Consider the following 12,065-nt stretch of genomic DNA (forward strand, 5'->3'; position numbering starts at 1 on the left):
ATCAAAACGTAGCCTAAGATAGCTTTATAATGATATGGCCTTGTATCTCACTTTCAGTCATAAGTGTAAACTTATTCATTGTGCAACGAGTGTAAAACAAGTTATTACACCATTATATTAATCACTCTTGTTGGCACGATTTTCTCGCGAGAGTGTTGGTGACCACAGACCAAACCCACATGCGCCCAGGCTGGGAATTGAACCCGGGTCGCCTAGGTGAGGAGCGAGTGCGATAACCGCTGCGCTAACCGGACAATTATTCAGTCTTCATAACAAAACAACCTCACTGCAGTTGTTCACACATTAGCAATTCAGTGCCTCACCACAACCGGCCTACGGTAATTTTGTATTGGTACGGCCTTACATCACTCCCATAAGCTGTCGATTGCCACACCACAAATTAGCCTCTATGTTTGTTTCGAAAACGATCAACCTATTCGTCTTTATATTTGATATTTATTAGCAATGTATCTCTATATTACCAAATCATCTAGATGCTTCTAGCAGTACAAATACTGTACGACATAAAGAGGATGATAGCTAGCAGCGCTATAAAGAGTTAAAGTTTAAAGTTACATAATGCTAAAAACTGACGGAATCGTTCCGTATCAAATAAATAATCAATTAAACTCGTAGCAGAATGTAAAATTACTAATTTTTTAAACAAAATCCATTACTTCCATACTACTCACTTAATCCAATTTTAAATTATTGTTATTTTTGATTCCGCATACACAATGTCCATGATCTTCAAGGTGTTTCCTTATATTTACCCAGCTTTAAAAGCATAGACAAATAAGAGAGATCGTATTTTGAGTGAAATTCTTGTAGACATGCTTGTATTATCAGAAACAAAGTTAGATGTATCTTTTAACAATAACTTATATACTTTTAAAGTTTTCAAAATGCAAAGAAAGGACTGAAATAGGTTTGGCGGGGGAATTTTAGTATACATAAGATATGATCTCCCTTTTAGAAGAAGAACTGATTATGAATGTGAACATTTAGAATCTGTGTGTTTTGAACTGTCCATGCACAGTCTAATAGAAAACGGGGTATTTTAGCACTGTATAAGCCCCCTACTGCAAAATACACAATATTTTTAGAAGATATCTCAATTTCACTTGATAAAATGTTATTAAACTATGGCCATATATTAGTTATAGGAGATCTAAATTTTGACTTAAATAAGCCAGCTAAATGTTAACCAATTTCACAAATCCGTGACACTTACAACATTAAAAATGTTGTCAAGGGTTCAACATGCTATACAAAAATTGCTGAGCCTTCAAATCTAGATGTTACTGTTATGCAGTATTGACTCTAAGAAAGCCACTGGTGTGGATAATCTCCCACCAAGGGTGCAGGTGCAGTTTCACTGACAGAACACCTTACAAATATTGTCAACACATCTTTTGCAACAGGAAACTTCCCAAATGCTCTCAAACTTGCTCAAGTTACACCGTGTTTAAAAAAGAAGACCCATTCAAAAAGAAAAATTATCGACCTGTCAGTATTCTTCCTACTATATCCAAAGTTTTCGAGCAGTTGGTTAGTGAGCAACTCTGTTTTCATTTTGAAAATATTTTTCATAATTTCTTATCAGCTTTTAGAACAAATTTTGGTTGCCAAACTACTCTTCTCCGATTAATGGAGGTTTGGAAGAGGGCCTTGGACAACCATACGTATGAAGCGGCTATACTGATGGACATGTCCAAGGCCTTCGACTGCCTCCCCCACGATCTTATTGTCCTAAAACTTAAAGCCAATGGGCTCTCCGAAAAAGCTTCCGACCTTATGCATGATTATTTGACTAACCGCAAACAAGGAGTAAAACTGGGCGATTTTCATAGTGAGTGGATGGATATATCAAAAGGCGTACCACAGGGATCGATCTTGGGACAGTTGATTTTCAATATTTTATCAATGATATATTTTATTTCATTAATCAAGCCAAAGTTTACAACTATGCTGACGTCAATACTTTATCTCACTGTGATTCCATCATCAACAACCTAAAATAAGTTCTTGAATCTGAAAGTGCTATCCTAATTAAGTGGTTTGAAGATAATCTAATGCAAGCAAATCCTGATAAATTTCAATCAATATGTATCGGAAAGTCCACATTAAGTAAAATAGATTCCTTCATAATTGAAAACTCAGAAATACAATGTGAAGAAAGTGTTAAACTCCTAGGAGTAGAAATTGATTCACTGTTAAACTTTGATGCTCATGTTGCAACTATTTGTAAGAAATGAGCCCGGCAAATAAATGTTTTGTCAAGATTGTCTAAATTTCTCACACAAAAACCAAAATTTCTTATCTACAAATGTTTTGTCCGTTCCAATTTCGACTACTGTCCTTTAGTATGGCATTTCTGTAATCAACAAAACACTTCAAAACTAGAAAAAATGCAATATAGAGCTCTAAAATTAGTCTTTGATGATTATACATCGAGTTATAAACAGCTTTTAGAAAGGGTAAATATGCCAACCCTACATATAAGCAGGCTAAGACAAATCGCTGTTGAAGTTTTCAAATGCTTACACAAGTTATCTCACATTTACATTCAAGAACTTGTCTCTGTTAAATCTAAACATTACTCTTTCAGACATAAAAAAAACATACTCGACATTCCAAGTGTAAATACAGTTACTTATGGTAAGAAAAGCTTTCGTTTTGAGGGCACCCAAGTATGGAACAGTCTACCAAACGAATTACGCACAACTACTGACTTCAAAGAGTTTAAGAGACTGACACTTGGAGTGGCAGCAAATGTAAATGCTCTATGTGTGTATAGTTTAACCGCTTTTCTGTTATAACTTTTACCTTATGTGCTTGTAAGCTTTACTAACTACTGTTTGTGCTTGTTTAACAAATGTATAGCTGTAGATGAAATGTGTCTTAGTCGCTTTATGCATAAAATGTGAACTATGTGCTTTTGTTATCTGTTTATATATTCTCCAAATGATGTGCATGACCAATATAATAACCTCTTCATAGCTTATAGCCATATTATTTCTGTGTTTCCTGTTTTATTATTATAATAATGTTTTAGTATGTAAGTAAGGCATCATCTTTTTCTTAGCAAAAAGCTTTTGCTTTTATGTAGTCTGGTTTTATTTCTATGCTTGAAGTGAATGCTAATCTGTTCACCACAGGTCTGACCGTGGTGATAATAGGATCTTTAATTTCCATTTTTTATCTATGCATCGTAAAGCGTGATATTTCTTCAGTGTCTTATTTTCTTTTCGTCTTATTTTTTTTTTTAGAAAACGATAAGCGTTCACCTCCAGCATCTTATTTGTGTATATAGTACACATCTGTCCTATATGTTGAATTGCTTTGTAATAGCCGCTAACAACTATCTTATCACTTAAATATGTATTGTTGTTTGAATTACATGTTTTGTGTCTTACTGTTGCTTTTATTTAAATTTCACTTAATGCATTGGACCTGTATTTAAATCATAAATATGTTTTATCTAGTAACTTTTTATTTATCTCGTAATGAAGCCAATGATCTCATTATAACCCATGTTTTAACATTTTAATTAACATGTGATATTATGATATTGAATATTTTCAGGTCTTTTGTCTGTTATTGGATAATCTATTATGTCGGAAAATAGCTATCAGCTAGTGTTGTTTATGTTTATCATAACCGACTTTAAATAAAGATAATCTTATCTTATCTTATCTTATTTCATCATTTACAAAGGCTACGGTATGCGCCTCTTTAAAAATACCCAAGGACGACAGTCAATAGAAGAATTTGTAAATTATTTGTCCACTTTTTAGATCAACTTTTTGTTTTTTTTAATTGGATGTGAAAACTATTAGATCATGTAACTTGAAGTATACTGAAATGAATGGATTGTGTCTGGTTTTAATTCGTATTTGAAATCTTGACGGTTTACAATGACTTTGAGACAGTTGATCAATCAAAAAACACATCCAATACGTTTAATGCTATACTCAAAAATTATGACATCCACCAATCGGCATAATTTATGTATGGTTAGACACGTTTGTACCCTCAGATCCCCCGTTGCTACAAACTTGCATCAATTTGTCAGTATTGAAAAGGACGTGTAGCGACTAATCACAAACTTGCATCAGATTGTCATTATTGCCAAGAACGTTCAGCGACATTTCAAAAACTTGTATCAGATGTGATGCTAGAGACTGTCGCATAATGAGAGGACACAGGTTAAAGTATGTAACACCATTTGAAGTATTACAGTTTCTTCAACACCCCTTTAACATACAAGAGGGCAATTACCAGCAATTACAGGTTTATTACTATAGGAGAGTCTCTTTCACAAGTCCTTATGACGCATCATGTCTCTATCAAATGTGAAAACGACGGATGAAAGGACGGAACAAATAGTAGACTTATAACTATAGGAGAGTCTCTTTCACAAGTCCTTATGACTCATCATGTCTCTATCAAATTTGCAAACGACAGATGAAAGAACGGAACAAATAGACAGGCTTATTATTATATGATAGTATCTTTATGAAATGCCTTGCATTAAGTCTAAGTACAAACAACAGAATGGCGGAAGGATTAAATACACAGGTTACTAATTACAGGAGGGCCGCTTTCAAAATTCCCAATGTCGCCTTATGATTTTAGTATATGTGCAAACGATGGTTGGTCAGAAGGAACAAATGAACGGGCTTAATACTATATGAGAGTCTCTTTAACAAGTTCTTATGACGCTACATGTCTTTACCAAATGTGCCAACGACAGATGGACGGACGGAACAAATTGACCGGCTTATAAACTATAGGAGAGTATCTTTCACCAGTCATTATGACGTTCCATGTCTGTGCCAAATGTGCAAACGACGGATGGACGGACAGAACAAATAGGCAGGTGTATTACTATAGGAGAGTCTTTTTCACATGTCCTTATGACGTGCCATGTCTTAAGTGTATGTACAAACACCAGATGGGCGGACGGATTAAATACACAGATTAATTATGAGAGTAGAGCCGCTTTCAGAATCCCTAATGACACCTTATGTCTTAAGTATATGTGCAAATGACGGATGGACGGAGGGAACGAATAGACAGGCTAATTTATATAGGATAGTCTCTTTCATAAGTCTGTGTACATGTGCAAACGACAAATAGACGGACGGGATAAATTATTAACAGTGTGATTACTATAGGAGAGCCGTTTAAGTCCTTATGATGCCGCTTCACCGTATACAAGTGTCATTGACGGATAGTTTGAAAGAACAAATAGACAGGTCAATTACTGTGTATGTACCACTTTCACAAGTCAAAATAACCCCGCATGTATTTGTACATGTGCATTCGACGGATGGACGGACGAAATAAATTGACAGGGAAATTACTATAGGATAATTGTTATCACTAGTCATAAAGACGCCGCATATTTTATATGTGGAGTGTACCACTTGTATGATGTGTGTATTGTTGTGTGAGTGGGGAGTATTACTCTACGGATGTGAGTAATTAAGGGCGAGGAGTGTACCACGTGTATAATGTTTTTTGTTTTTGTTTTTGTGTGTGTGAATGGGAAGTATTACACTAAGGGTGTGAGTAGTTAAGGGCGAGGAGTGTACCACGCGCATGGTGTGTGTAAATTGATGTGTGCGGGGAGTATTGCACTAAGGGTGTGAGTTGGTAGGGTCGATGAGTGTACCACATGTATGGTGTGAGTGGGGAGTATTATACTAAGGGTGTGAGTAGGTAAGGGCGAGGAGTGTACCACGTGTATGGTGTGTGTATATTGTTGTGTGAGTCGGGAGTGTTACACTATGTGTGTGAGTAGTTAAGGACGAGGAGTGTACCACGTGTATGGTGTGTGTATATTATTGTTTGAGTGAGGAGTTCTACACTAGGTGTATGAGTAGTTAAGGGCCAGAAGTGTACCACGTGTGTGGTGTGTGTATATTGGTGTGTATGGGAAGTATTACACTAAGGGTGTGAGTAGGTAAGGGCGAGGAGTGTACCACGTGTATGGTGTGTGTATATTGTTGTGTGAGTGGGGAGTATTACACTAAGGATGTGAGTAGGTAAGGGCGAAGAATGTACGACGTGTATGGTGTGTGTATTGTTGTGTGAGTGGGGAGTAATACACTTAGAGTGGGAGTAGGTGAGGGCTAGTAGTGTACCACGTGAATGGTGTGTGTATATTGTTGTGTGAGTGGGGAGTATTACACTAAGGGTGTGAGTTGTTAAGGGCGAATAGTGTACCACGTGTATGGTGTGTGTATATTGTTGTGTGAGTGGGGAGTATTACACTAAGGTTGTGAGTAGTTAAGGGCGAATAGTGTACCACGTGTATGGTGTGTGTATATTGTTGTGTAGGTGGGGAGTATTACACTAAGGATGTGAGTAGTTAAGGGCGAGGAGTGTACCACGTGTATGGTGTGTGTATTGTTGTGTGAGTGGGGAGTATTACACTAAGGGTGTGAGTAGCTAAGGGCGAATAGTGTACCACGTGTATGGTGTGTGTATATTGTTGTGTGAGTGGGGAGTATTACACTAAGGGTGTGAGTAGTTAAGGGCGAATAGTGTACCACGTGTATGGTGTGTGTAATGATGTGTGAGTGGGGAGTATTTCACTAAGGGTGTGAGTTGTTAAGGGCGAAGAATGTACCACGTGTATGGTGTGTGTATTGTTGTTTGAGTGGGGAGTATTACACTATGGGTGTGAGTAGTTAAGGGCGAGGAGTGTACCACGTGTATGGTGTGTGTATATTGTTGTGTGAGTGGGGAGTATTACACTAAGGGTGTGAGTAGTGAAGGGCGAGGAGTGTACCACGTGTATGGTGTGTGTATATTGTTGAGTAAGTGAGTCAATAGGATTGTAGGGTAGTGTGCCACGTTGTGGGTGTAAGTATATGCAATTTTAAATATCTCATTTTAATGTTGCAAGATTCCAATTGATATATTCATATCGAAGATTTAGTATTGTCATTATTCAGCGGATGTATATCTTTATTGGGTTTCAAAATAATACTTGTTCATCTTTCATTCGCAAACAAACGTCAGACAGATGAGATTATCAGCATTAATATATATTTAATAGTTGTTTTATTGCCATAACATTAATGCAAAGACGTATTTGAAAATAGTTTTCCTAAAATGTCACCGATGGTAATATTGTAAAATAGCACTTAAGCAAATAAACGAAAGTGACGTTTTTTTGAAAGAAGCATCTTAAAAATAGAATGCAATCATTAACATTTTTTTTCAGAAAATTAATTGATATGTTTATATGTTAATATATCAAACACACACATTGCCATCTATTTAAGCTTTAAGTGTTTAAAGTGTTGTTTTTCAATATATTTGTTTCTATGTTCTAAGGAAAGGTATATACATTATATGTTTAAATAGTACAAATATATTTTCTCTTAATGTCATCGAAATTGATATTTTTAGAAGTGTTTATTTTGATTTATAAACATGATGCACATGTTTTGCAATTATAATTGTATATATTGACGATTACTCTTGGCATAGGAAGAACGACGATCCGTTGGTCCACGATTCGACGGTCTAAATATTAATGGCAGGCACTATAATTGTTATAATTGTCACTGAGAGGGGTAAAAATTATGCTAATACATAAAATGCCTCCGTCGGCTTTTTACCGCATGTCTGACCTTATGAAGGCTTAATATTGATTTAAACTAAATTGAACTTGAATGAACTTCCCTATGTTATATGTGGAAGCATGTCATTTTTTATGAAAATGTTGAATTTGAAAATACTAGTGTCTCAAACTAAATGCAGACAACTCAAAAATCCAAACAATGAGTTAAGGATCCCAACAAATGCTTTGAAACCAAATCAATTACTCTTCTCAATACAACAGAAACTCTTTCATCGCTGCACTTTTGAACAAGGATAATAATAACAGTCTTTGTCATCCTAGCACAACATTGATATTTGGTAACATGGTATATTGCATTGCTTCAGAAACAAGTACATCAAAACCGTTAGAACAAGCTTTGACCCTGGGGACATTATTTAAACACAATTGGTAGAGGGCAATCGTATGATGCCACATAATAAATATCAAAGGTCTTCGCCACTTCGTTAAGGAAAAGAAGATTTTCCTATATAAGTCTATGAAACTGATGAACTCCAGGGCGTTGCCAGTTTTGTCCCCAGAGACAATCTTTTCACAAACTTGGTGAATGACAACTGTTTAATGCTACATACAAAATATCAAAAGTGTTGGCCTAGCGGTTTCGATAAGAATATTTTCAAACTTTTCTTACATAAGCTGAAAGGAAAATTGTGACCCCTGGGGCGGTGCCCAATTTTGACCCCAGGGGCTAAATCTGAACGGACTAGATGCTACATACAAATATCAAGGGTGTGGGCCCAGGGGATAGTTTGAATAGTGGAAGAAACCACTAAGCAATGTTACACAATATCTGAGCTCTCGCCCTGATGGATTTTGTCATGAAAAGTTTTTTTTTTCTTTTCGGTTACATGGAAAACAAAGTTTTGCATGAAGTTCATTAATTTTTATAATTTCAAAAAGAGCACCATCCCTGGAACGGTGAAGTTTCATCTAAATTAGTTGTTGACGCACGACAGACGGACGGACGACGGACGCCGGGCGTTGTGCGAAATGAAAAGCTCAGTCTGAACACTACTAGCTACGTGCTCAGTAGAGCTAAACCATAAATAGCAAACCTGTTAATGCTCTAAATCTAAAGTTTGGTCATTTTCAAGTGTGTATTAAGTCTTATGATAATTATCTCACCAAAATGTATTCTTAACATGTTTTGTACAAAACAATTTGAATGACGATAACTTACCTACTCCCATTATCAATTCCAATTACTTTGATTCAATGGCTTGCTTTCATCCAACTGAAAAATATATTAATGACACTTAATATACTGGCCCAAAATCCAGAAACGTATGTAAGAAAAAAACAATATTGACACAAGATTGATCGATATAAAAGTCTTATATTTATAGTATATGATTATTATGAGTTTTAAACGAAAGACGAAACCAACTTCAAATGCATTTTCGAGACGGTCAATGCTACCCAATATATTGTAGTTAAAATACTTGTTTCGTAACCTCGTATTTTTTCAGCAGAAAAGAAAAAATACACCTGTCGAGATTTGTATTTATGATTTAAATTTGGGAAAACATCTGCGTTTCGTCTGTTTTAATTAACATCCAGGCCTAAAGTTAAAACAAGCTGATACATTTCAAAACTAAGACATCATTTTTGTGTTTTTGAAATATGTAATTCAAGTTTCCGGTTTCTAAAAGTATGACAAAAACAGTAGGAGAAAAGAAAGTTCATGTAGTGGAATGTGTTGATATGGCATTTATTTTATTCGTTGAGTTTATACGTCACTAACAGCACCTTACGAGTCGACAAACCATAATATATCTTCAATACAACTCTATACAATACATCTCAGTCATACCGTGAAATATGCATTGCGTTAGACGGATAGGTTATACAAATAATTAAGAAGAATCATGTTGATGAATTGATTTTCAGTAATTTGATAGTCGAGGGTAAACGGAGTAAATTATAAAGGCTTGTAATGTATTATTTATTAGGTTTATATTTCTGATCTTGTTATTATTGAAAATCATTGAGACAATTTTGAGGTTATTGCAAAACAGGTGTAATCCCCAAGAAGATTCAGGATTCAAAACGACTCGTCTTTCAATGACATTGAAAAGCGGTAAACAAATAATTTACTGGTAAGGCTATTTTGATGCGTGAGTTATTTGTTTGAGGTTTTTGTAGTTGTGTATGAAATGTTTATACGTTCGTGTCTCTAATTCATTGTCGTTAAAGCCCTTGTTTTGTGTCTCTGAACATAGTAAAGTTTTGAATTAGCTTTGCTCGACTCTATAGTTTCAATTGTATATGTGCTAGCAAACACCGCAAGGTACACAGCATAGTAAGAAATCATTTACATCTGTATGGCAGTAATCTTTTGGATGGGATAACATAGTTACGAAGTACAGGCGTTTTGTATCAAACAGTTTGCGGATGTTTAGTATTTTAATATGGTGATGTCATTGTTGCGGCATGCTTCCATTATGGCAAACATGATGAAGTAGATGACTAGGAAAGGAAAAGCCCTCTTCATTATCCCTGCTTTGTTGCGCTTGAGAATGAATACATTAATAGAGAGGATGTCCGCTATCCTCGGTACAGTTGCTGAATGACGCCGATTCAGTAAGTGTCACTTGTGAACAATTTGTGATTTTGTCATAAAAGAGATTCATTTTTTTCAGTTCAGTTACGTGCATGGAATTCATTTATTTGTATAATTTTAAAAAAGAGTTTGATCTAAATTGGCCAGATGGTTTTGGTGGAGATGACGTTAGATGTTGACGAACGACGGACGGACGACGGACGCCGGGAGTTGGGCGATAGGAAAAGCTCAGCTTGAACACTACTACCTACGTGCTCAGGTGAGCTAAAAAACTTAATAACCTGGTTTCTTAACAATATGCTTTATTTAATTTTTTAATTGTTATTTATTTGGGTGGTTTTATAGACAACCATAAACATTTCAAAATCCATAATAAGGATTTTTCCTGACTTCAAAATAATATGTTAATTATATAAGATACATCATTTAAGTATGGTGGCATATTATAACTTAATAAGTAACGCGAATCGTATTACATTAACCAGGTGGTATTTAACTTATTTACTGGAATTCGCAAACCATAACTAGATAACATGTTAGCGCCTGAATCTGGAATGCATTTATAGCTAAGTGGTAACACGAATCTTATTACGCTAAACATGTATGTAACTTATAAAGGGGAATTCTCAAACCATAACTAGATAAGCAGTTACTGCTAGAACCCCAAAGTACATTTATATCTAAGTTGTAATACGAATCTAACCACGTAAATCAGTTAGTATTTTGCTTATGAAGTGGACTTAACAAACCATAACTAGATAACCTGTTAATGGTGTACATCTAAATAAAAAGGTAATAGGTGACACTTCTGGGCACTTCCAAGCCTGTTTTTAGTCTTATGATAATTATCGTACCAAGATATTAACACGAGTATGAACTCGATAGCTAGATAATTATTGCAAAAATATAATGGTTAGCTCGAAACAATTCGCGAACGTTAACAGACTATCTTAAGGCAGGTATATGCCACCATACATAAGGATGCTTTTTTTAGCCAAGTATCTAAGCAATATGACTTGAAGTTCACAAATAAAAAAGCTTGTATCAGTCTAAATTTACTGCATGTGAAAGAAGTCTACAATGAGACATGATAACGTTAAAATAAGCGCTGTGCACTTTCTTATCCAAAATAAATGTTCCTTCTACTAACAGCAGAGACTAGTACATGCAAACAAACATAGCATAGATAAAATTGAAATAACATACAGACCTTAATCACAAAAAACGATAGCTTAAATCACATATTTGAGATATATATTTCCATTAATGTGAACTTAAACTTTAAATAACATACGTCTTACTTTTCTTAACAAATACTGTGCTTTAGCGTGGCACAGCAGTGTTAACCTGGTATCCAAGGTGTGAATAATAGAATTGCGAACAAGTGTCAAGTTCCGCTCACATTCAAGATTTGGGTGAAAATAAAAGAGTGCCTCTTTGATATAAAATGTTAGAAGTCCAATGATAGATTGTTTGTATAGTTTAACGATTTAAACAGTATTCTTGACAACAGCAATCTAAATATTGGCGCGCTTTGAGTATGCCACGTCAATAGGGTTTTATAAGCGAGCGGGGGGTATGCCACGTTGTGGGTGTGTGACATTCTTCAGCTGAATGTAAATTTGTATTGGGTCTCGAAATACTGCTGGTTTATGTTTCATTCGCAAACAGAAGTCAAAGGAATAATATTATCAGCAAAAATATATGTTCAATAGTTGTTTCCATTGACATTTGCTTAATGCAAAGAAATATGTGAAAACAGTTTTGCTAAAAGGCTACATTGGAACAAATAATCACGTAGTTACATGTTCTTCAAATGTGACCACATACATATATCCATCTATCAATATCCAATTA

The 12,065-nt window shown here is 35.3% G+C and overlaps 1 protein-coding gene across 7 annotated transcripts in view; it reads right to left on the reverse strand.

The window, feature by feature from the left end:
- The window catches only part of LOC128221930 (uncharacterized), a 161,580-nt gene that overhangs the window by 56,168 nt on the left and 93,347 nt on the right, over positions 1–12,065 (reverse strand). For all 7 annotated transcript variants that reach the window (XM_052930620.1, XM_052930619.1, XM_052930621.1 and 4 more), the window contains one exon: positions 8,826–8,879. The gene's annotated coding sequence lies outside the window, so the exon portion shown is untranslated. The remainder of the gene's footprint in view (positions 1–8,825; positions 8,880–12,065) is intronic.

The sequence above is a fragment of the Mya arenaria genome, chromosome 16 (assembly GCF_026914265.1).
Source record: "Mya arenaria isolate MELC-2E11 chromosome 16, ASM2691426v1".
In the NCBI taxonomy this organism is placed as follows: domain Eukaryota; kingdom Metazoa; phylum Mollusca; class Bivalvia; order Myida; family Myidae; genus Mya; species Mya arenaria.